This window comes from Rhipicephalus sanguineus, chromosome 6, assembly GCF_013339695.2.
Source record: "Rhipicephalus sanguineus isolate Rsan-2018 chromosome 6, BIME_Rsan_1.4, whole genome shotgun sequence".
In the NCBI taxonomy this organism is placed as follows: Eukaryota; Metazoa; Arthropoda; class Arachnida; order Ixodida; family Ixodidae; genus Rhipicephalus; species Rhipicephalus sanguineus.
The window spans coordinates 136,171,850-136,197,505 of NC_051181.1; the positions used below are offsets into that span (position 1 = coordinate 136,171,850).

Here is a 25,656-nt window from a genome sequence, read left to right on the forward strand (position 1 = left end):
CTCACCTATTTTCATTAAAACCTTGAGTTGTGAGTCAGCGTGCGCCCATGTCTCTATTCGTCTGTCTTTAAGTGCTAAAATCGCGTTATTTTATCTTTTTTCGCCATGACTTTAAGCCAATTCGCCCTACATTCTGCCTTGCTTTTTTTTTTCTCCACCAACTGAGACATCTTACGAGTGACTCTAATTGTATTGAATGTTTTGCATAACATTACTAAATTTTATTTATTTAATGCTCGACTATGCTTGAAAAGTTAAAAGTTTCTCGTGCAAAAGTTATCTTTACTTCTAACTTATTCTTTATCAAGATAAGTTACAATAACATAGATCTTATTGTGAAACATTTATGAACCTCGAGCTGTTAGATAGATAGTAGTTTGTAACGATAACCCAGGAGCCTGCTTTATCCCCCGGCTTGCTACTCCGGGTGACGGCTATGGCATATGCATTGACCACATACATACATGTAACACAGCAACATACACAAAGGGTAATTCATAAATAATTCCGTTAAAAGCTCAACACTCCAGAAATCCATACAACGCTTTGCGATGCTTTTTTTAGGGTGCGAAGCAGACTCTCGGAATTGTGAGATTCGGCTCAGTCAAGTTTCAATTCAGCCGCACGTTTTACAGTCGGTAAAAGGTAGGCGACAAGAAACGGTACATTTGTGTTTACGCGCATGCGTAGGTTGCACTTACGCCAGCTATTACTTCTCCGATCATTCCGTCCCAGTGTCCCGTATCGTTTGGCCTGCCGCGTGCGTCGTCCGCCAGAACATGGAGCTCGTACTTGAAGTCCAGCTCCGCTGACAACTTGTCAAGCAAATCGACGCAGAAGCCACTGTAGACTGCCTTCCCGTCTACCTCCTTCACGATCATAAATGGACTCACCTGCATTTAAGAAGGGTTTCGGTGTTGGATAGCAGGGCATAGCAACAAACACTGAGCTGGGAAACAATGCACGTCACTTTAAAAGGGCCATGACACCCAATTTTCGATCACAATCTGTGTTATGTGGGTTAATCCTTGTGCGTTCACAAATAAGCTGGCGAAATTTTAGCGCATTCTGTCGAACATTTAACTTAGATTAAATATTTTATAAACAAGAGAGCGACCTGACGTAACAAGCTGCTTGCTGTGCGGGCGTCTGCATTCCGGAGGACGATTTTGTTCCGTGGTCAGCTGCGCGTACAATCGAGTTATATAAGGTTTCTTCAACTTGGCATTGAAATTTAACGCTTTGCAGCTGCTGGAACTTTGGTATAAGACGACGGCTCCACTTTGCGCAGCTCATGACGTCACACAGGCTATGGAAATAAGGTGGTCACCGGCAGTGGGCGGGGTTTATAGCCGGGGAAATCTAGGGCTTATTTTGCACTGAAGTATTCATTTACAGTCTATTTCCCATATACATAGGCACAATTGACCACTTATTTCTATTTTTCGCTGAAAACGCGAATGGTTACGTGACCGTGTCATGGCTCCTTTAGAGTTTAAGTGCAAGGTTAGCTTGCGTTAGGCAAAGTAAGGTGAGGTAAAGTTAGGTTAGGTAGGGTTAGGTCACATTTAAGCTGTCAATAGTGTAGTCGAATGTAACTTGTGTTTTCTCTAAAAGAACAAAAAGAAAACGGTTTTTATCTGCCTCAGTTCCGCACATAAGCCTCGCAGAACATGTTGTGGGCCCCTAATGAGTTTTGATAGTAACGTAATGTTGTTGTATTAACGTTGTGTTGGTATTTCCCGTGACCACGCGATACCTCCTTCATCAATTAGGACAGTGTGAAGGAGACCACCAGCTAATTCACTTTTTTTTTCTCCTCAACACAAGCTTTTTGCAACCACTGCGATGAGGCAAACAACATTTTGTGTAAGAAGTATACAGTGCCGCTCAATATGAGTTGCAACACGGTGATTATGCTTCAATACACCCCAAGACTATACACCGGCAAACATGAAATTGGTTTTGGAAATACAAGTACTGGAAACAGTGTTTGCTTCTCTGTTTTCTATGTCGGCGCCGCTTTGACCACCGGCAGCGTGTTGCAAGTCATATTGGGCATGACTCTACTTTACGTGGACGAACACTGTGGTAATATGATTGTCCTTGGAATGCGAAAACAAAAGATACTAATGAGGACGGCGCAGCGCTTAACTCAGAAATCTCGGTTCATACATTGAACCATGCGAAGAAGTTTAGACACGCTGAAAGCCTGCAGGCGTGCTCATTCGACAGTGCGGAGATAAATGAGACTGCCTCTAATGGAGGTGTCGTGTACTTCTGCGCTCGAGATCGGCGTTTACAGCGAAGGCGCTTCCGGCCGCGTTTGCCAATCGATACAGTTATCGTAGCTAGCCAAAAAAAAAAAAAAAGAGACAAACTTCTGGGGACTTTTACCGGCTCCAACATGCTAGCGTAGTCTTCCTGGGGCCCAATTTTCGTCAGCGACTCGTTTGGGATGATTAGTTCAGCTAACGATTGAACGGCTGTGGTCAGTAATTCATCATCGGTAGGCGGTTCCGGGGCGACAGTAAACTCTGTCCAAAATCTATGTGCTTGTTTGTTCACTTGAGTTGGGCGTGATTCCGGTGGCTGTTTCAGACGCGCTACCATCGTGGCATCTGACATGTTCGAAAAATTACAACTGTTATCACCTATGACACCTTCAGGCCGTCATTTCAGAGCAACCTTGCAATGTTGCGGCGCTAATGCGTTCCTACAGTTGAGCCTTGACCCAAATTTTTGTCATTAGATTGCTTAGGGCAATTAGTTAAACTGACGATTGAACGATTGCGGTAGACAATTTATCATCTGTACGCAGTATCTGTGCCGCGACACTTTCTGTTCAATATATTGGTGTTTGTCAATTGGAGGTAATGGGGATTCTAGTAGCTGTTTAACACGTCTACGGCAGCGGTTAAGCTTTATAGTATTAGATTAAGATGGCTTTAATATAAGTAATGAGCCTAAGCTTGATCGAATTCTCTACATCACGCAGTATTGTTCTTGCAACATTTCAATGTAGTATTGATAGTCAATCAGTGAGCCAACTACACGCGACCACATCAAGGAGAGTTGCTTGGTATTTTATTAGTACCAAAGGAGCATTCAGCTCTCCCACATTATGCATTTTATTTTGTCTAGCTTTTTGCGTTGTAGCCGTAAAATTACGGCTGATACGGCACCTCGTGCCTTTCAGGATTCGCGCATAGCTTATGAAAAGATGGCGCAAGTTTACTTATTTAAAACGTAGCTTTAGATGGTAGGACTACTACCGCATATCGCGCGTGGTCTGATAGCGATTTATAAAGATAACAAGTGATATATGTATAGACCGGGGTTTCTCTTAGTTGCCTGTAAACGTGATTTGCGAGCCACCGCTAAACACATAAGTCCTGCCTACTCTTCAAGATGGGGGTGATTAGAAACGCGAAATCGGAAGATAGGAATTTAATACCACCTTGAGTGCCTTCAAAATTTAAACGACCAAAAATGCTGTGCATCCATACTAACTGGAGGAGCAGAACGCAGGACGGTCTGATAAAACAACGTGAAAGGAAACTAAAAGAAGGCACAAATGCGCAGGTCTTGTCTCTCGCAAACGAAGGGTTCAAGGTTTTCAAACGGGAGTAAGCAGGGTGCAATAAACTGCAGCATCAGCGGGACGAGGTCATAAGAACGGCTCACAGAACGATTGGAAGTCTATACAAAGTATGATGAACGAGGCAGCAATTTAGTCGAGAGAGTAATTTACGTGGGACATTCTCGTTGACGGCGCAATCAATATACGCAGTCGCACTTCCCGTTGAACTCTTTGTGGACGACGAATGGGCGCGACGTTTAACCTGGCTCACTTTCCGGACGTTTCTGCTGACTCATTCATGCATGCGAAGGACTTAGCGGAGAAATATTGGGCTGCCTCAAAACAGAGAGAGCGCGGAGTAGCGGATGAAACCGAAACGTGCGGCTAGCGTGAAATGAGTGTATGAGCACCGGAGATGAGGAACTCTTATAGCCGTGGGCGCATCAAGCGCCCTAACGGATAGATAGATAGATAGATAGATAGATAGATAGATAGATAGATAGATAGATAGATAGATAGATAGATAGATAGATAGATAGATAGATAGATAGATAGATAGATAGATAGATAGATAGATAGATAGATAGATAGATAGATAGATAGATAGATAGATAGATAGAGGATAGATAGATAGATAGACAGACGACAGACAGATAGATAGATAGACAGACAGACAGACAGAATAAGATAGATAGATAGATAGATAGATAGATAGATAGATAGATAGATAGATAGATAGATAGATAGATAGATAGATAGATAGATAGATAGATAGATAGATAGATAGATAGATAGATAGATAGATAGATAGATAGATAGATAGCCATTTTTTATTACAACCGCAGAGATTTTAGTCAGCTTTATAGACTGGCTTGCTACTCCAGGTGTCGGAGGGCGACTGTGGTGTATACATTGAGCACATTATGTTATTAGATTAGAGGCAGAGGCAATGTTGGTTTAGAAGCTGGATTGAGTTAAAATGTATTATCTCTCCAGAACAACGGCGGCTAAGGAACTGTGCATATTTGGCGCTTGTATTCCCTGTTACAAATCGTGCGCAAAGATCTGAGCGTCTGGAGTTCATTTCCATTGCGGCCAGGTACATTCCTTAATTTATAAGTGGTGGTTGCGTTTGGCGACTCACGTGCGCAGTTTTCTCGCCTTAATGTGAATCTTTACAAGCTCTCATTGAGACAAATTCCATAAAATTCATGTAAGCTGTTGTCATATTTAGAAATAAGCAAAAAATAGTTATCATTAAGTAACCTTCTATGCATCAGTAAAATACACCACTCGGCTGGTTCCACTTACTGGAACAGATAGAACACGTAGTACTTCATCCTCCTCGCCGTCGTCCTCATCTTCATCTTCGGTGATGTTGAGGCCAGCAGAGGGCGACCATGTTCCAATCTACAAGTATGTTAAAGCAGCCATTTAGGTGCAAGTAACAGAAGGAGGCACGGATAAACAATGACCGAGTGATTGAATTCGTGATTACTGCATGTTGCCTCCGGAGAAATATTATTGGCTTGCCGCAGCATAAATGTATCTCGCTGATGCCATCTACTCAAACAAATAAACTTACTGTAGTTTTGATGAAGAACGAAGGCGGGCACAATTCCAACAAATAACATGTTATACTAATATGTGTACCTCTGATTGTCTACCTCGGTAAGGGGCGGTTGTTCTACTGTTCCTTTGCGATTGATAAATTGGTTGCATAGTTCACATTTTTTTTCTGTAAAAGGAAGCTAAAAGGTCTGAATATGGTTCAATTTTGTATTCTTTTTTTTCGGAGCTTAGCAGAACGTAGTGACTGCTTGATGTAACAGCTTGAACATAATTATTTTACCCCATTATCTTTTTTTTTTTTGCTTTCGCTCATTTTCCGCACTTTTAGTTTTTTTCTCAGGTTTTACTATGAGTTGGACGTTTTAAGTGGTTGGGTATACTGAAGTGTTGTTCAGTTATAGTGGATCTCTTGTTACATTGCCAAATGTGTTTTTATGGTGAACCTGTGCAATCATTAGGACTTGCACGCTCAACAGCTGCGTTGTTCCTATGCATTTGTGTGATTATTGCGAAAACAGAATAGCACGTACCTCCTCTAGTCCATCCATTCCAAGTTCGCTCACGTAGAGCTTAATGTCGGCTCTAACGCCCTTGCTGTCAAGTTTCACCATTCCCGTAAGACCATCGAAATTGACCTGTAAATTCAAAATACAAAATCAGGTGCGCTCTTGTGAACGCAGTGCGTACATTTTTCGATGATTGTGCTCTTGAAACGTAATGAACTACTTGAATCACCGTAACAGCCTAACGAAAATTGCGCGAATGCAATGGGCCATCATCTGCGGAGTCATTTTCGTGAGTACCAGTCGACGTTGTCTAGTGTTTATGGTGCTCGACTGCTGACCCAAGGGTCGCGGGATCGAATCCCGGCCGTGGCGGCCCTATTTCGATGGAGTCAAAATGCTAATAGCACGTGTTCTCGTATTTGTGTGCAAGTTAAATATAGCCGGGTTGTCCAATTCCCGGAGCCCCTCCACAACAGCGTTCCTCATAATAATCCCAGCAATTATTATCATTTTCGTGAGTGTGATGCACTGGTAAAAGTAACGTAGTGACGCCGAGAATCGCAGTACGACACATTCGTTTCACATAGAAGATGATACGGCAGCCAGTAGCGCAGCCAGAATTTTTTTTCGGGGGGGGGGGCTGGGGGGGGGGGGGGGGTTCGTGCGTGCGTTTGTATGTGTGCGTGGATACACATGCAAAGTTGAAAAATTCCGGGGGGGGGGGGGGGTTGAAACCCCTCAACACCTGACCCCCTGGATGCGCTGGCGACGGCAGCTGATTACACACTATGGAAGCTGCTTTATGCTGTGAAATTATGTCGATATTATGCGTGTATGATCTAAGCAAATGATGCTCAAGCGTATGCGCTATGCGTTTAGATTCGGACGGAGATTCTGACGGAGGCATTTTTATCGTTTCAATAGTTAGTTAGCTCTGCCACACTAACAGATGTCCCTTAACTTCCAGCGTGCCAGGTCACGTAAATGCTATAAAGTGCAAGAATAAAGTAAGCAAAGTTCATGACGCGACATGAAGACGTCGCCACTGAACACAGACGTCGTCGGCGAAAAGGCATGGGCACTTCGCATTTCGCGACGACTGTACCTGATATCACTGGCAAAGTAAAAAAGGAAAAAAAAAAGATGAGAGATGTTCCAACAGTATGGTTACAAATGTACAGGAATTAACGAGCTATGCGTTTGACGGTGAGTAGAAACGATGAATAACAAAGTGCAATTTCTCTTGCCTGGTGCATTAATGTATTTTTTTCGTCAATACGACTACCCGATAAAACCATATCTCCCGATGCCAAAACTAAATTTGTACGTCCTGTTCAGTCTGCCTGTTTAAGAGTATCCGTACAGGAATGCATAAATGGACAGTTTAATGCAAACTTTCTGGCTTTCTTTTTTCTCAAACCTCTAATGTGCTTACCTTCTTCATCACCGCAATAAGCTCGTCGGTGTTGTTGTCGTCAGCAACTTTGTCCTCTCTGCAGTCCAGCGCTGGAAAGGCGGCGTCCTTCCCGCCATTCCATTCGATGAGGCTGAGGGCGAAAAGCTTCACCGCATCGTACAGCATGGCAGCGTCAGTCTGAAAACGGGACGGAAAAAGGGCGTTCTCAAAATCAACGTTCAGCTACATTAAAACATTACCCATCGCAGCTACCACGGTTCTTTATTGGGCTAGCAATTATATGCATACTTGACGCGCGTTCATGCCGTCGCCGTGATCTTCTGCATAAAGTCGAAATCAGTAGCATTGCCCCGCGCTCTGTTCCATGTGCTCGCGAGAACTTTCGATGGCTGCAGACGGGCGCGGCTCAGGCAGAAATGAAACGCGCCGGCCGGCACCGTCAGGCGAAGGAGCATGAAGGGGTGCCGGTGAGGGGGGGCTGCGTCTCTTGGGCGGCAACTGGGAACTTTCATCAAAAGGGCAAAAGGGCGCGGTCGCACGCGCTCTCTCGACAGATATAAGCAGACATCTCCTATCCTTGTACGTGCTATGATCTCACCGCTAACTTCGCTTTGAGGCGACAGACAGCACGAAAACTGCTTCGCTCCCTGGAGCGGCCGTATTCCCTCACGCCAACGTTTTGTAGAGTTACGCGAGGTCGGATCCTAAAGGAGTTAGCTGCTAGTCTTACTTCGTATGACATGCCACTTTCTGGCTATCGCATCCATTGCTTGGCCCTTGCGGTGAAACTGTGGCGTTTTATAACAAAGTATGAAGAGAATTTACCAGAGTTTAATAAGAGGTTTATTCAGCAGTGACTTATTGCTTGCTTCAGTTGTTTTTACTTACAGAATTTGTTATCATAATGTAGCAACAGGAATGAAGCAATGATCTAGACCAAGATAAGTACTATTGTGAAATATTAGACCTACGCAGAGTTCGTGTGAGTCAGTAAAGCCATGAAAATTATCACATATTGATAAAGTCCATTCGCGTAGCGACACGAAAACACACACGATTGATTGATTGATTGATTGATTGATTGATTGATTGATTGATTGATTGATTGATTGATTGATTGATTGATTGATTGATTGATTGATTGATACACTCCACGAGGAAAAGGTACGTCAGCGAGTCTTTCAGAGGGCAGTGATTCACCGAACCGACTAATGATGCCAGGGAATGAAAAAAGCAGGCCAGTGAGAAGGCAACGACTGATAAAAAGAACTAACCATTTCGCGTGTATGCGCTGACAGTAACAATGATTAAGCGAGCGCTCATGATTGTATACACTAGTTTAAATCGCCCGTCCACGCAAACACCGCGACACGGCATTGCCAGGCTCTTTCAGAGGACGGGGATCGAATCGAGGCTGAGATATTGTCCCGGTGACATGTCCCGGAGTCGGCGTGAAACCGGCGTTCAAAGCTGCAACAGCTGCGGTTGACTGAGCCAGCCTCGAGCGAGCGCCGCGATCCCTTTGAAAGTTTAGTCGAAACCCATTTTTTTCCCGTTGGAAACGAGGAATCAATAAACCATTCGAAAGAAACGCGGGCCGTTATTTAGCGCCCCCCCCCTCCTCTCTAACGCTCCTCTGCCTTCCCTTCGCCCGAACACTCATTCCAATACACAGCGTGTCATGGTTGCCTGCATTTCGCGTACCGCGTTTGCGGAAACCAACATGATGATGCGAAATGAGATACCGCAGATGCAAACATAAACGTTAATACTTTTTAAAGAGCTTCCGTTTCTTCCCGCAAAAAGGGCAGCGAAATCTCGTCCAGGTGTTCTTTTCGATCGTTTTCAAGCGAAAACATTGTGCGTAACCGGACAGCTACTGGGCCATGGGGCCGATTAAATGTCTGTAGGGCGAAACACCGCTGTTTAGGATGGGTGTTTCATCGTGATTTTAAAATGGAAACTTCCTCAGCCGTTGCCAGGGTACAAGCGTCAATCGATGAAGTAGAAGACGTCTATCGTTCGTGTATACTTTAGTTTAAGCACCGTGTTTATAAGTGGCGTTCAGAAACTCAATTATGGCACTTTTTTTTCAAAAGCAGTCAGGTGAAATAAAATAAACATATAATACAACCAGAAACGAAGATCTTGTAGTAACTGTATTGAAAGGAGAAAAAAACGGAACCTGACGAATGCAAGAATACGGAAGGTAGAGAACGCGAAAAATTACCATCATTTTATTTTTTAGTGTATTGATCTATTGTGCTAGAAGTTAGGTGTCAAGTCTGAACTACAGAATGTCGTTAACGTCAGTCTAATATGCGTATGTTGAAGGGAAAAGTACAAACATTATGTTACAGTACAGCCGTCGAGCCATTTTCAAGAGAGTACGCTACATAAAAGAACACTAAGCGAACAGATGGCTAATATATCAAGGAAGGTTATATCTTGTGATCCCTGATTTTTGGTTTTTTTATATATTGGTGTAATTGTTGAGTTTATCAAAAGGTGCCACACACCGAACGAAGTCTACTGACGGCAGTGTTTTAAAATTAGGGGAAATGCCTGTACCTCAAGAATAAAAGTAGGGAGGTTAATCAGGTGTAGTTCCAGTTGACTGCTCTGCACGATGGCAGGCACAGTGAGTTTAAAATAGAAGCAGAGTCGAAGGGGACAGAAAGACAAAGGGAGACGAATCAACACACACGCGCACACACGAGAACAAATAAGTTAAAATTTTAAGGTACCGTTCCCCAGTTAATTTACGTTAATTTAGCGACATTAGGTTAATTATTAAAAGTAAAAAGGAGGTCAGAGTGTGTATACTCTTTTGTGTGGAATAGGAATGCTATGTCTGTCGGGCGTCAGAGATTTTAAAGTAGTTTTACCTTTTTTTTATTGGCAAGCGGAGGTTAGGTGAGGGGCTGAAGTACACGTTGCTAGGCTAGTCGGTTCATGTTTAAGAACAAGCCACAAAAGTATGGCTGTTTTTGCGTAATGAAATAACGAGAGAAGGGGTCCAGGAGGGAGCGCGACCTTTCGACTGTTTATTCAAGAGATAGTGCAACGAAATGTATAGGCACAGGCATGCGCAGCAAACTATAGGCACACAGAGAGCGCAAACCACCCTCATCACAACCTGTGATCTACGAACTTGCTCTCTGCCTGCGAGAGAGACAATGACGTATCACTGATGCACATGGAGCCTCGTGCTTTTATATGAAATGCCTCCAACAATTCTCGAGCCGTGGTGTCGCCGCTTCTACCCAGAATCTGAATCTTACTCAAGCACGGCTCACACTTATGTGAATTGCAGCGGGTCGGCAAATGTGCCCCGTCTTTACCTTTTAGTGGAAGCTCGTGTTCCCGCGCACGCTCATCCACGCACCTTCCCGTCTGGCCGACATACGTCTTGCCGCAGGATAGCAGAAATTGATAAACAACACCGGTGGCACATTTTGTGTACGACTTGGCGTGCTTCTTGTCGCAGCCACCTTTTAGATGCGAAGTATCTTATGGCCACGGTGTAAGAAAAATATTATTTTTCTTACACCGTGCTTATGGCGGAGTTCAATCCGGTGGTGGTGGTGGTGGTGGTGGTGGTTGTGTGCGGCGTGACCACCCTTATTGCGCATGCGCATACCCTCTCTACTTACCCTCTCCCCTCCCACTCACCACTTCCCATCACCCCTTTCCCCCTCTCCAATTCCCCTCTCCCCTCCCCCTTTCCACTCTTCCTCTGAAACGCGGGCTAGACATGCCGAAATTCTCTCCTGCGCAACGCCGCGATGAGCACCAGCGCATGCCCGTCCCCTCCCCCTCTCTCTCCTACGCTGTCCCCTCTCGCACGCCTGCCGACTGCGTTCCCCACTCGCCCTGTGAGAACTGACGGCCAGGCTAGAGGGAAGAGAAGACGCGCGTAGCGTTCCTCTTCGCGTTCCACGACGCGAGGTCGGTAGCATGCCCAAAGAACGCCTACGGAACGCGATCGTGCAAGTGCTCCGGCTTCGCATCGCCTCCTGGCCCCCTTTAGCGGGAAATGGTCTAATTTTAGATGCGAAGTATCTTAAGGCCGAGCTCAATCCGGTGGTGTGCGGCGTGACCACCCTTACTGCGCATGCGCATACCCTCTCTACACACCTCCTCTCCACTCACCCTCTCCACCTTCCCTCTCCACTTTCCCTCTCCCCTCCCCCTCTCCCCTCCCCCTTTCCACTCTTCCTCTGAAACGCGGGCTAGACATGCCGAAATTCTCTCCTGCGCAACGCCGCGATGAGCTCGAGCGCATGCGCGTCCCCTCCCCTTCTCTCTCCTCTCCTACGCTGCCCCCCTCTCGCCCGCCTGTCGACCGCGTTCCCCGCTCGCCCTGTGAGAATTAACGGCCAGGCTAGATGGAAGATACGACGCGCGTAGCGTCCCTCTTCGCGTTCCACGACGCGAGGACGGTAGCATGCCCAACGAACGCCAACGGAACGCTATCGTGCAAGTGCTCCGGCTTCGCATCGCCTCATGGTCCCCTTTAGCGGGAGATGGTGTAATTTTTTCTTTCTCTCAAAACAATCTGCACGCCATGTCTGTTAGCAACCTTTTTTGGTTTGTGTGCCACCCGATGCATATACGGCACGACCTCAGGTCTCACCATTCTCCGCTCTTGCTCTACCCCAGAACCGTGGTGTTCACTCTTGAACTTCCGGAGGAGCGACTCAGCGACGGTGATAAGGAGCATGTGAGGGAAACCAGCCAAAGACAAACGATCCGATTGGTTTTGAAAACCCATCTGCATAATGTGTGATCACGACCTTGCAAGTGCAGACTCTAGGCAATGTTTAGCTATAGCCCTGTTCACAGTTTTGGAATGCGCCGACTCATATGGCAGCAATTCTTTTATAGACCTAGGCGAATAAAGCCAACAGGCGTGCAACCTCTGCAGGGTAATGTTCAAGTCTAAAATCTGCAAAGAGCCACGAGCCCGCAACTCATGTCTAAACACCAATCTCTTCCCGAGTCGGCAAACGACCGCTAACACATTGTTAACAATGGGCTGATATATAGCGGTGGTTAGTTGCTTTAAAATAATAAGAAAAAAATTGGGGGGACGCTTAAGCTTCGGCTTTAAGAGTTGAACGCGATAGGGATATCCTGCCCCTAGTGCGCACTACAAACACTACGAGTGTTTAACAGAATGCGTGCACTAAGGTGCGTGCCTTATGTAATGGGTAGCATGCTTTAAACCAGGGGCAATTATGCGCGAGAAACTTTTTCGAAGTTGCGTTGCACCCACTACGTGGTCTTAAAGGAATACGCGCAGTAATGTGCCTTCTGTAATGGGTGGCTGTCTTTAAACCACAAAGTCGTTATGACAATGACATGGTGTGACGCCCGATGGCAATGTACGCTTGTACCACGCAATATTACTGCGATATTGCATTTCGTACTGTGACACCTGTATACAGGACGCATATTTTTGGGAAGCATGAATGTTACTTTCAGTGCAGCTCCAAGCAGAGGCGTGGCTGTGAGGCCGAGCACCTCACCAAGAGGGGGTACCAGTCCGGTCTAAAGTCCAGGTCATCATAAATGTCCTTTAGCTGAATAGTCATGCGAATGAAGTGCATGCTTGAAGAAATGGTGGGTTCTGCGTTACGGTCCTGCATACGTGTCTTCCATAAGCTATGCATACCCATGAGGAAAAACATATCATATGGCACTTCATCAAGCGATGTTGGTATAAGATAACGTATGGTGTGAGAATTGACGACAAAACGTTTCTTCAGTGCTCTCTGAAGGACATCCCAGAACAGAATAGCGTCTTTGCAGCTAATAAAGCAATGTTCTATTGTTTCCGGCACATCACATAGACGGCAGTTAACAGAAGAGACAAAAATACCTTTTCTTTTCAACCATGTGCTTACCGGAAGTGTTTCAGAGTGGAGTTTATAGAAAAATGTTTTTGAATTAGGAGGAATATACATTTTGCGCACACGTTTCAACACATCGTGGCCTGAAAGATCGGAGTACAATGAACGGTACAGCGGAGGCGGGAAGAGCATAGTTAGTAAATCCCTATATAGTACCTTGCGCGAGACTGTGTACAGGTATTCCATGGAAAAGCGAGCTTTAAGGAACCGAACTGCGAGGTAAACTTCCTGCATGAATCCCCACAAACACGGGCGTTCGGAGAAGTTTCTAGTATAACACGATGTGAAGAACTCTCACCGTTCTACTGCACGTTGTGTTAGCCATCGAGTGTGCACTTAGTAACGCTTGAGCGCATATTGTCGCTATGTGATTGTACCTTTGCTTGCTTTATTTGTGCTATTATTGTGCACTGTAATACTAAGTGTGATAAATACCATGAAAGAAAAAAAAAAAAAGAGGCGTGGCTGTGTGGTAGAACACCTGCTTGCCACGCAGACGGCCTGGGTTCGATTCTCACTCGGACCCAACATTTTTATTATTTATTTTATTTGCAGCTTTTTCGATTTTTCGGTCACGGACAAGATGATGATTTTTCGCTCACAACCAACGGTGCCGACGCCGACGGCGGAATTTCTGCGATACGAGCTCTTTAACGCTATCGCGTTAAAATCGTCAACGTATGTAAAACTTTTAAAACCTCCCCCTCACCCCCTCGCCATTAAAATGCTGGTGCAAGGCATGGTCAATAGAACATAAAAACAAACTGCACAACACAGGAGCGACACAGGAGCCTGTGAAAACGCTTTGTCTTTGGACATAAAAATCTCCAATAAAACTAATGAAGGTGACTAACATAAAACTCGAGAAGGGGCATAAAAGCTCCTACAGTCGTTTCCGCGGCATTCCGGAAGGCAACAACGCCACTCTCGTTTATGCAATGTCTTACACATGGAGTGAGGGGCTGAGTTCTGGTTGAGTAAAATTTCTTGAAACTTGGAAAACTCAATTTTTGTCTATTTTAGAGCACAACGTTGTATACCTTTATCAATTACTAATAAATGCGTCCGCATTCAGCATTTGAAATAAACGAGTGTAATTGTACTTTTAAACGATATTTTGAGAACTTAAACTGTGCCAGTGACGAGACACCAGAGTAGAAGACAGGACGAACGAAGACAAACAAGTGACTTCAATGGTTAATCTGCGTTAGTCCTGTCTTCTAATCTGGTGTCTCGCCTCCAGCGCAGCTTAAGTTCTCAAAATACTAATGTCTTACCAACCAGACCCTCAACACACGCTCCGCGTGTGCTTTAAACGTTTTCAAATTGGCCAAGCCGCACCTTATCTTCGTGATTATCTAAGTCACCGTGCACGCATGCTCACTTAATTACACCATAATTCTTTTAACGAAGAATGGTTTCTGAAAATAAGTGCTACGATGTGAATGGAGAATAGATTAAATAAATTTGTACGAATACAAAGCGCTCTGCCTTACGTCTTATTCATGAAAGCAATCTCCGTAAGCCAATGAATTAAAGAAAAGCGTCTATTGTGAAGAAGCTTATGAAGGAACTATGAAGAACTTTGTGTTTACCCTGTGCATCGTGCGTTATATTCTGGACGCTTTCATTTTATTTGCGGTATGTTATGTGCTGCTAATTTCGTCTAAGCATCTATTATCTTCGTTCTTCTTGAAATTTGTAGACAGTGTACGCATTTATCATTCTGCTGCTGCAGTTCAACGGCTCTAATGACATCCACGTTGTAATACGACGCAGCGTGTATGCATAGGCGAATAGACAAACACTGCATACGAGTACACAACTGCACACACATGCGCTCGAAGTACTAACATTTGATTTACGTCTTGCATTTTCTCGCCTAGAAAAAAAACGAATTCGCGAAAGGAATAGAGCAAGAAATAGAGAAAAAGTGCATATAGAGCCGGATATGAGAACTGTTCAAATAGCACGTTAGTCTGATGCGTTTTCCTTGGCGTATTTCGCGAGCCCACACCTACAAAACACGCGCATGTGTATACAGATACAAACGCACACATGAATGCATAGACACACACGAACACGCGTACACACACACACACACACACACACACACGCACGCACGCACACGTATGCGCACACAAAAGTGCACACACACGCACACAAACACACGTACGCACACAAAAGCGCGCTTACGTAGACACGCACACATACACACACACACGCTCAACACATGCATGCATACGCACACAAAACTACACTCAAACGCACGCGCACACACTTACGTGCGCACAGACACAAACACCCACAAACGCAGCGCACACAGATTTCCATCTTCATCTGTAAAGCAAAGACAGTATCAAAACGTCACTGAACAAACACCAGCAGTCGCCACACCGGGAGTCCCACAAACTCATTTCCGCGCTCTTCTTTTTCATTTTTTTTCTTAGCATAGCTTCTTCGCGCATAGCGACTGCGACATGGAACTCAATTACGGAATACTCGCGGGAGAGAGTCTGCGTATAATCTCGGTCTTTTCAGTGTCCTCGCTGCCAACGCCGCCGAGTGTCCTTAATTTCGGCTCGGATCATTACTCCCGCGTCCACTCCGACACGGCCAAAGCCGAGAGGCAGTGCGCAGAAGTCGAGGACCGGCCGTGCTATGGTGCCGTGGCCTGCAATTTGGGGATGCTCGCGAGGGTGGTTTCTCGCCGAGGTTCTCGCGGCGTATAAGCGCGGCGTGGCATTCATCACTGAAGATCAAGTAACCCTCCGCAGGCGGCAACTCTTCTTGCACAGTTCCGCGGCAATGCCTGGAAGTGCGTTCCAATTACTCAGACTCCGTGCCCTCGTTGTTAAGTGAGCTGGAAGAAGTTAGGTGTTGTTGACGTCTTTGAAAGTGAGTGAGTGAGTGAGTGAGCGAGTGAGTGAGTGAGTGAGTGAGTGAGTGAGTGAGTGAGTGAGTGAGTGAGTGAGTGAGTGAGTGAGTGAGTGAGTGAGTGAGTGAGTGAGTGAGTGAGTGAGTGAGTGAGTGAGTGAGTGAGTGAGTGAGTGAGTGAGTGAGTGAGTGAGTGAGTGAGTGAGTGAGTGAGTGAGTGAGTGAGCGAGCGAGCGAGCGAGCGAGCGCTGGTGTCTTCGAAATTGGAGTAAGTGTGCTAGCTGAAAGCTGTGAAGTGAGTGAGGTAAGTCTGCCGAAAAAAAAAGCCTTTTTGAGCCGAATGGGCATTTTGACCCACGTACTTCTTTCTTCCTGAACGAAACACACCATTCGTACTGCGACTATGCTGACAGCAGTGAGTCCAAAAACAAAGAAAGTGAATAAAGAAATGAAAGAATTCGAACTTTGTGCCGTCCCGAAAAATCACTCGAACTTCTCATAGAAATGTTCGGCTTGACGAGTCCCTCGTTATGACGACATTTATGAATGGCGGCTGTCCCCCTCTGAACCGAAGGTTGCGCACGCACACAAACCAGTTGGCGTGGCGTTACTGCCCCGTATTCTTATTATGCACTGGCTATCGGCCTTCCTTTATAAAGTCGTATAACAAGAGGCGCTTGCGTACTCCGAACATAAGCATAGCACACCAAGGCCTTACAGGGTCCACGCGAGAGGAGGCAAGAAAAAGAAAGAGTAAAGAATGTTTGCTTCTAGACATCGCTGACCTGCCCGTAAAATTCTCATCACTCTCCTATAGCGTCGCAATGCACGACGCTTTCCTACGCAATTTTCCTGCGCTGTAGTGTAGGGGGCTTCGTGGCGCCTGTGCACATCGCTAATTGAAGTACGCCCTTTCAGTTACACTCTGCATAACTGATACAGACATCAGCACGCACCATAGACTGTCATCCTATTTGGCCGTCTCGTTCCAAATAAAGTCGTTAACTACAGCTTCGGGCTTTCGAGGCTCAAATCCCACTGGCAATCAGGCATCGTGTTCCGCTGAATCACGTTATATACACTTTCCGTTCTCTCTCTCTCGCTCCCTCTCTCTTGCGTCACGTCACACTCAACGTAATCATCGACCCTCTCCAACGTCAGCTCTTCCTCACGTTTCACCAGAGCGAGCACCAGAGGAGCGTAGAAAGTGAGAAAAACGTAAAGAAAAAAAGGAAATCTGGTATATACAGAGAGGGGAGATGCGTCTGAATAATTAGGGGCTAAAGAAAAGCCAGATCCCGCTTTACGACCGTTTTACGAGGACCGACACGGCGGGCAGCTGACAACGCTATCCTGCAATATGTTGGCGCTAATATATCGCCCACCCCCTCAAGCGCACTTTTCTTTCTTCTTCCATACTTGTGCCTCTATGCCCTCCCCCGGATATCTTGCCTGAGTGCGCCCTCCACACCGCGCCTTTATGAGCCCGTTTTCCTCTCTATATAACGCTATAACCGTGACTTTTCTCGATTAATGTTTTTTTCTTCATTGGCTCGGCTATGTATTTCATTGTGGGTCAGGTCGCCCTAGCAGCACGACAAACAAAAAATATCAGAGGGTGTCCTATGCATTCGCCTAACACGACTCGAAGGAGAAAGCCTTTTTTTTTCTTTTTCTTCTCAGTCGATGCATTGATCCTGCCCCGCCTTTCTTTCTGCACCTAACGTGGTTTTTGCATTGCCTTCAAGATCCGAAGCATTGCAGGCTTTCTGTACCTCACCTGGTTTTGCACTGCCTCCGTAATCGGCTCCCATTCGACCAAGCGACAATTTCATGTGATAACGTCATCATGTAACGTCATAGCGACGTCATGATGGCCTCACAAATTTTGGCAGTGGGTGAAGTCGTGATGCCGTCATTTGGTTACGTCACCTCGTGATGATGATCTTTTTGCATCACTCACGTTGACTCCGACGACTCCGACGGTTAATTTTTGCGTTTGATGAGGCATCTAGGCGTTCGTCTTAAAAATGCATAAGGACACAACATGGTGTAGGAACGGAGTATCTCGAAACCTGCTCCCGTCCGGCATGGTCTTACTTTGCGATGACCGGGCTCTTTTGGGAGTCGACAACTACCCTGTGTACCCACACAAACATAGGCACTGTGCGGAGTCGCTGGGAATCGACTCGTCGTTGGTTGCCCCGTCGCTTAATTCTTTCTTTAGCACCGAGCTGCGATGTAACCGCCGTATCTGCCCTCAAGTGTCCTTCACTCGGCATCGTCCCATAAAGTTGTCGAGTGTCTCTGCATTTCTGTCGAATTGAACTTATTTCGCAATAGCGCCGAGTGGTGAGTCTTTTTTCTTGTTTAGAACAAGAAGTTATGGACCTTTTGTATAGCTGCTCCTCGCATGGCTGCCACGTTGGATTTCTCTCGAACACAATATCGTAAATCCTTGATTTCAAAAGCACGTTTTGGCTGTTTTAAGAACGCCCGTGCCAGTCGACGCGTCTTTTTCTGTATGCGGGCATGGTTGCTCAGCAAGCATTATAGCTTTGGACTGCAGAGCTTTTCGAAGAGGAATAACTTAAAACAAGGCTAACCAGATGAAAGGGAAATCGATCGAGGGGCAAGTTTGCGTTAGACACAGCTATCCAAAGCCAATGGATCCAAGCAAAGCATATTGGACGTCACCTGTAGTATTTAATTGAAGTGTGATAATTACGAAGTGAAGGGGCACCAAAGCTGAAGAAAGAACAACTTGCCGCAGGCGGGAACAGAGCAGAGAACATTTAATAAAGATGAATGCAATCCGCAGTTAAAAACTTGGAGGACGCTTGAGCTTCGCCTTCAAGAGTAGAATGCGACAGCGTAATCGGGACCCGTACGCATCGTCTTCTCAACTGCTAACCTAGCTTCGGTTCTCGGTGCATGCCTCAACCGTGCCGTAAGTAGACGAACGACTGTGCGCGTAACATTGGCCATTTCGGACTATCCTAGGATGGCTACTGCAAGTACAGTTGTTAAGTGCCCACTACGTCATAATTCTTCCTTCGGCGAATCAGCGAAGGGCCCACTACGCGTCCGCAAGGCAACACGCGAACCTACGCAGCTGCTCACTTTGTTGATGCTTTTGCTGCTGATGATTAAATGTGTCTCAGCGCTTTGTAATGGGTGGGCCTTTAAAACACCCACTCGTTGCGCAATTTACATGTTTTGACCCCTGGCGCGATTGTACGCTTCTGCCCAGGGTGTCGGAACGAAATGTTTTTCGTTTCGGTTTTAGTTTCGTTCTACCGCAAAAAGTTCCGTTCCGTTTCTGTTCCGGAACGAAAAAAAAAATGTTCCGTAACGGTTCGTAACGGTTTTTTTTTTATGGAAAAATTTGAAGTTAAGGTAATCATAACTAACATTGGATTTGTGATGTAGTTACTTGCCCTGCTCTTAGGAAAGTGGGACAAGGGTAAAATACGTTCTTCAGAGGAGCGGGAGTAACTGTACCACGAATTTCTACCAACTAGCACAAACCAGTATTAATTTCAAAGTCATAGTATTTATTTTCTCAAAAGACAAATACGAATTTTTTAGTGGGCTCAATGCTTTGTGTCAAGGGAGTGAGCACGATCTCAGAAGCAGCACGTCTTTGAGTGTACTCTCTGATGTGCAAGACCGCTGTTCTGATAAAGAGATCGCCAGGCCTGCGCGACACACGCAGCACAGTCACAACTAAAGCTGGAAGAGCGGACTTTGTAGAGCCCGCTGGAGAGTCTCTTGGGGCAATAACACAAGTACACATGCAAGGTACCCACTACGCCATAAATTATCCCAATTCTTCTGAAGTAGAGAAGTTCCCACTATGCCATTTTTCGTCATTCTTCGGAGTCTCGTGGTACACGCTACACATCTTTAAGGCATTATGTGCACTTTGCGCTGTGACTGATGATGATGAAGAATTATGGCTGAGCACTTTGCAGTGGGTGGGAAGCAGTGTGGCGGAATGGGCGCCTCCATTCCATTTCAATTATTAGAACTTGCCGCAATTCCATTCCTTTCAATTCCTCAGAATGAAAAAACTTAGCCCATTCGCACTCCGGGTATGGTCGGGCAGTTCAATTCCATCAATGTAATTCCTCCACGTAAGAAAGGCATCTTGATAGTTTTATTGAGTTAAGAATGAACGCCCTATAACGCTGATGTCATTAGATGCATTAAGAACTGCAAGAGTACGCAAAACAGGTTACCAAGGTCGAGGAATAGAAGCTTGGTTACATATCTCGTACAGTACAACCACCCTACTAATTCCCATAGGGGCAGTTCTCCCGCTACCTATAGTATTTGCATGGTCAGCATGTTTGAACGAATGGTGTTGTTTTAATATTGTTTCTGCTTAAATGTGTTAATGCTAAAATGACGACGTAGCCTATTTTTATGCTGAAAAAAGTAGTATTCAAGAAGACTAAGCAGTTTTGCCACGCGTCTGGAGCGGTTGTGAATATGGAGAAAACTAAGATTTGGTTAATGAGGAATAAGACCCTCTAGATCTGCTGGTATTAGTTGGAACAGTGCACCGCTCGGGCACCTTGTGCCTTTGTATTGAATACGGAACACTGGGCCGCACTGCTCGTCAGCACTCACGCTTGTCCTGCGCTCCTCGCAAGCATAGAAGCACTAGCGTGGTACTGTGGTGGAAGACCCGACTGCCACGCAGAGGGCGCAGGTTGAAATGCCATCCGATCCTAGAAATTTCTTTCTCATTTATTTTTTTTTATATCACGCGATAGCGGTCACGGCCGCCGGCGGCGGTGGACAACTATGGCGCCAAAATCAGCTGTTGTGATCTCATAACAGCTTTCGCTGTAACAAACTTCAGTGCCGACAATGCCCTCTCTACGCTGGCCTGCGTGACAGGCGCGCAAAAATCCACTTGCGTAATATAAACATCTCTGGTTGCCACTGTTTTCGTTTTTCGCACAATTTCAACATTTCTTTGCTTTGGAATTCCTGCCTGGGGTACGCGCTAATACCGTACCCTGAGATATGCTCACATTGCACGAGCTCAGTTGCTCCGGATTGCGAAGTTTTCTCGTGAACCGAAAAACGATTGAAAAAATTTCGTTTTCACTCCGTAACGAAATAATAGATAAAGTTTCGGTTAAGTTTTCGTTCCAGTCCAAAATATCGTTTTTTTCGTTTTTCGTTTTCGGTTTTCGTTCCGTTCCGACACCCTGCTTCTGCCACGCCATATTACATGCGTTAAGGAGACTCCTCTCCCTACAAGAAATTGATATACTGCTTTTTTTTGAAGGTGTATGAAGCAACGGCGAGGCTTTGTGGTAGAACACCTGCTTGCCACGCAGAAGGCCTGCGTTCTATTCTCACTCGAACCAAAGATTTTTATCATTTATTTTGTTCGCACCTTTCTCGATATTTCGCTCACAGACAGCGCTGATTTTTCGCGCACAACCAACACCTCCGACACCGACGCTGACACCGTAATTTCTGCGAAACGAGCTCTTTAACGCTATCGCGTAATTTCGCTAGGTATTAAATGACGATTATGATGTTTAAACATGGCACGTACCTACGGTGGCGGATAAGCGAACTATACTGTGGTTGAAGTATACTCAATGCTAATAACTACGTAAAGGACCATTATCCTCCTCTTTACTTCTCCTACGACTTGGCTTCATGGCACTCTTCTATCGTGAGTTCCCTCCCCGTATTCGTGGTCGTGGATTGCCTCGTTGTGACAGAGCCCTCTTATATAAGCTAAGAGTTGGCTCTGTATTAGTGCGTGAGCGTTTATACCGACAAGGTCGTGTAGACAGTCCATCATGTACGTCGTGTGACTCCTGTGAGACACTAGAACACATAATTGTTTAGTGTCCCGCATTTGTTATGCAGCGAGCACTGCTCATCAAAGAATATGGACCTATTGGTCTAAAGTGTACGAACCTTGATGATTGCCTGTTCCCGAGGGATTGTGCTGCTCGGCGTGACCAGGCCCATCGAGCCCTACTTACTTTCTTAAAAAAATACCGATTTGGCCTCGCGCGTATAGACATTTTTCCTTGTGACCGCTTATTCGTGTTTACGTCTGTGTTATTTGTTGTTTTTTCTTACCTATTTTCTTCCTTTCTCTTTCCCCCCTATCTTCCTTTCCCCAATGTTTCCCCTTTCCCAATGAGCAGGCAGGCGTTGTGCCCCTTTAGGTGGCAGTTGTCAGCCTGTTCGTTCCCTATTTCCTCTGTGTCTTCGTGTTTTCTATGTATTCAAACCAAATAAATAAATAAATAAATAAATAAGTAATCTCAAGTGGAGGTGCCCGTTCGTTCGACAAACAAGGTGCTATCATGTACTGATTCATACTGGATAAAGATGTATATGTACAACTCATGCCTCTGACGCATGTATTTCCAAGATTGGGTACTTTGCCAACTTGATTCAGATTATCCTCTATCGCTTTAATCTTCACGTCGGAGTGCTGGTTTGGCTGTGTTTGATCGTTTGCCCATTCTATTTCCTCTTGTTAATTTTCACTAAAGGGGCCCTGCAACACTTTTCCAAGAAATAATTGAATGACATCATTACAGGAGTTCATTGCCTCGCGAATGAACTACAGCAAAAAAATTTTTAGAATCTGTCAAGTACGAACGGAGTTACGCTTTAAGCGCTTTCTCTCTCCTTTCGTACCAGCGAGCATGCTGTGAGCGCGCTAAAAGCTACACAGAGGGTGGGATGAAAAGGGGGCAAGACGCTACGACCATTCGTCAGCGCGCGTGATGCCCTTGAGCACTTTCTTTTCTTTTTTTTTTTCGAGCGCGCCGCTTACATTCAGTGTCAATGCGTGTGCGAGAACGGGCACGTGGTGACATCCCGCGGTGGCCGCAGTAACTATGCAGCTCACGATGCTCAAATCAGTCAATGACCGGAAACTTTGGGTTTATGGCGCCGTCATTTGGGTTTATGGCATGAATCGTCGAGAGAAGAGGGAGCGATTTCTAGCTGGGTTTGAGAATTAAATGCAGTTTCCAAGCCGCGGGCTGCGGTGTAACGCTTCTCTCACGTGCTGTCAGGAACCTCGATTATCTGTCGGCAGCGTTTTGTGACCATGCTCAAAAAGTATTGCAGGGTCCCTTTAAGGCGTTTATTATTGCTTGGTTATCACGTATAACCTCCCTCGTGCTTACTCTGGTAGCATGAAGGTTAAGATAGGATCATAAATAGCTTATGAAACGTGTATACTGGTATAACAATAGCGATGCCAAAAGCAGACAGAAGTTCAGGGGAAGGTGGACGCTTGAAGTGATGAAAGGGTCCTTGAGCAAGGAATGTAGCTGGAGCCAACGTTTTGACAAGTGCATTCTCTGTTCAACGATTTTGCATCAAATGTCAGTGCAATAACATGTATGGTGGCAGTCCAATAGGCTTATGTATTTATCTGCATCCCTATTTCCCTGTCTATACCATTAAACTTCACGCCTGTAAGAAGTAACGGGGTGGAGTTAAGCCATCTAGCCCGACCTCTCCTACTTCCTTTTCAATTAATATATATTATTTTCCTCTTCCACCTTCTCCTGTAGTTTGGCATTGTGACGCTCTTTTTTTAGTTATATGTTCTTTGAGAGATGTTAGCGCCTTTACATAGCACCGGCTAATACTTTTCACAGATAACAGAACTCGTGAAAATCGCAGCTGTTAAAAAAAAAGATACATAAAAGAGCACCTAGGGAGAACAGACTTCTGGGCTAGTTATTTTGTAACGGTCATTGAAGCCATAGCGCTGTGAAGACAGGGACCGCAAAAAGAGGACGGGACGCGCGCATGTCCCGTCCTCTTTCTGTGGTCCCTGTCTTATCAGCGCTATGGCTTCAATGAACACCTAGGGAGAGTGCGTGCCACAACGTGAATGGACTTGCGTGTGACGTAAATCAATGTTTCCTTTCCCCGTAGCGCGACACTCCGCATGGCCAGTGACACCGTTTGTGCCTCTTCATGTTCTGACGGACTTACGGACAGCTTGAGCGGAAACTTGACGTGGTCGTCATCATCTTCCCTCGTAGTCTTCTTCTTCCTCACTAGGCGCAGCGACGGTGGGCTTTGGTGCGTTCGCATCCTCAAGCGCGTCGATCTTCTTGTCGAGCACGGCGGCCACCGGATCGTCAACGTCCACTATTCTGAGCGCCGTGATCTGGGCCTTGCTGTAGATGAAGTCGCTCAGGTCGGCCATGTGGAAGTCCTGCGCAACGGTTTGCAATGTCACGATCGGTTTTAACTGAGCAAGAGAAGAAATCGTAGAGAAGGAAGTGCATAGGGGCTAACCAGTTTGTTTAGGACAACCGGTTTGCTACCTTACACAAGGCAACAGGATGGGGGAGATTGAAAGATGGAGAGGAAAGAGAGGACAGAGAGAGAGAGCGACCGCACATAACACACAACACACGCACAGTCAGTCACAGTCCGTCACTCTTGCGTGGTGCGCAACATCACTATCACAGCCGCTTGTCCAATTCCGTTTTCTTTAAAAACCTAAGTATTGCCTGAGTAAAGCACCCGCCGTCGTAGCCTCGCTGGTAAGGTGTCGTGCTTCTAAGATTTTAGACGTTAGTTCGATTCCCGGCGGCGACGGCCACATTTTTATGTGGTTGAAATGCAAGAAAAAAATAATAATAATTGTTGGTGTTTTATGTCCCATGATCATGACATGATTATGAAAGAAGCCGTAGGGGAGGGCTCTGGAAATTTTGACCACTTAGAGTTCTATAACTTGCCCCCAAATCAAAGCACACGGGACTCTAGCATTTTGCCTCCATTTAAATGCGGCCGCCGCGACGGGGATTCCATCCCGCGACCTTCTATCGGCTGTCAAGCACTATAACCGCGAGACCACTGTGGAGGGTCTCCTTCTGCATCGTGATCGCTATCCGCAGCTCAAGCCTGACAGTTTCTTAGCACTGTGAATCAAATTGGCTGCCTCACACGCGTTCTCCTTCCCTTTATTATTTCTATGCCCTTGAAATGCATGTTCCCGCCCGTGACAGTGGTCTACTGGTTACGGTGGTCGACTGCAGGCCCGAAGGTCGCGGGATCGAACCCCGACCACGGCGGCCGAATTTCGATGCAGGCGAAATGCGGCCGAAATGAGACCGGGGTTCGAAAGGCCCGTGTACTTAGGTGCACGTGAAAGAACACCAGACGGTCACAATTTCTGGAGACTTCCACTACGTCGTCCCTCATAATCATATCGTGGTTTTGGGACGTTAAACCCCAACAATTATCATTAATACATGTTCTTTTACTTCACGACGCGTTGCCAGTAGCATAGCGTATCAGCTGTCGTCGAATGCTCACTCTAATTCTACGGTTTCTACCCGTGCTTTGAGTATTATAGCGTACAAGGAATTAGTTATTCGCAAAATAGAGTTATAAATAAATAACGTAGACTGAGGACGAGAACAAGAAAAGAACAGAGCGGCAAATTACATATCATTTTCTACTATCCTTTTTCTTCTTTTTTTTTGTTTTTTCTGCACGCTGCAATTCTCTCCTCGTTTGTGCTACTAATAAATGCAGCTTCAAGCAGTGTTATGGGTATTACTGCAATTTCCACGCTTCAGATCACCCGCAGCGCGACTCGGAACTTCTCTGGAATACCGTCCTTGGCGACCGAGTAATAAATTGCAGTCTCAGATCTTCTACTCCCCGACACATTCTCTGTGCTTACCGCTCTTCGAAAATGAACGAATCTGGATCATTCAAGGCGTGCCAGATTTGGGTAAT

General features: G+C 45.7%; 1 protein-coding gene and 1 pseudogene across 3 annotated transcripts in view; one reads left to right on the forward strand and one right to left on the reverse strand.

The window, feature by feature from the left end:
- The window catches only part of LOC119396502 (homeobox protein slou-like), a 346,344-nt gene that overhangs the window by 107,043 nt on the left and 213,645 nt on the right, over positions 1-25,656 (forward strand). The gene's annotated exons all lie outside the window — the stretch shown is intronic.
- LOC119397579 (glutamate receptor ionotropic, kainate 2-like) overlaps positions 1-25,656 on the reverse strand; it is an 84,692-nt pseudogene that overhangs the window by 40,465 nt on the left and 18,571 nt on the right.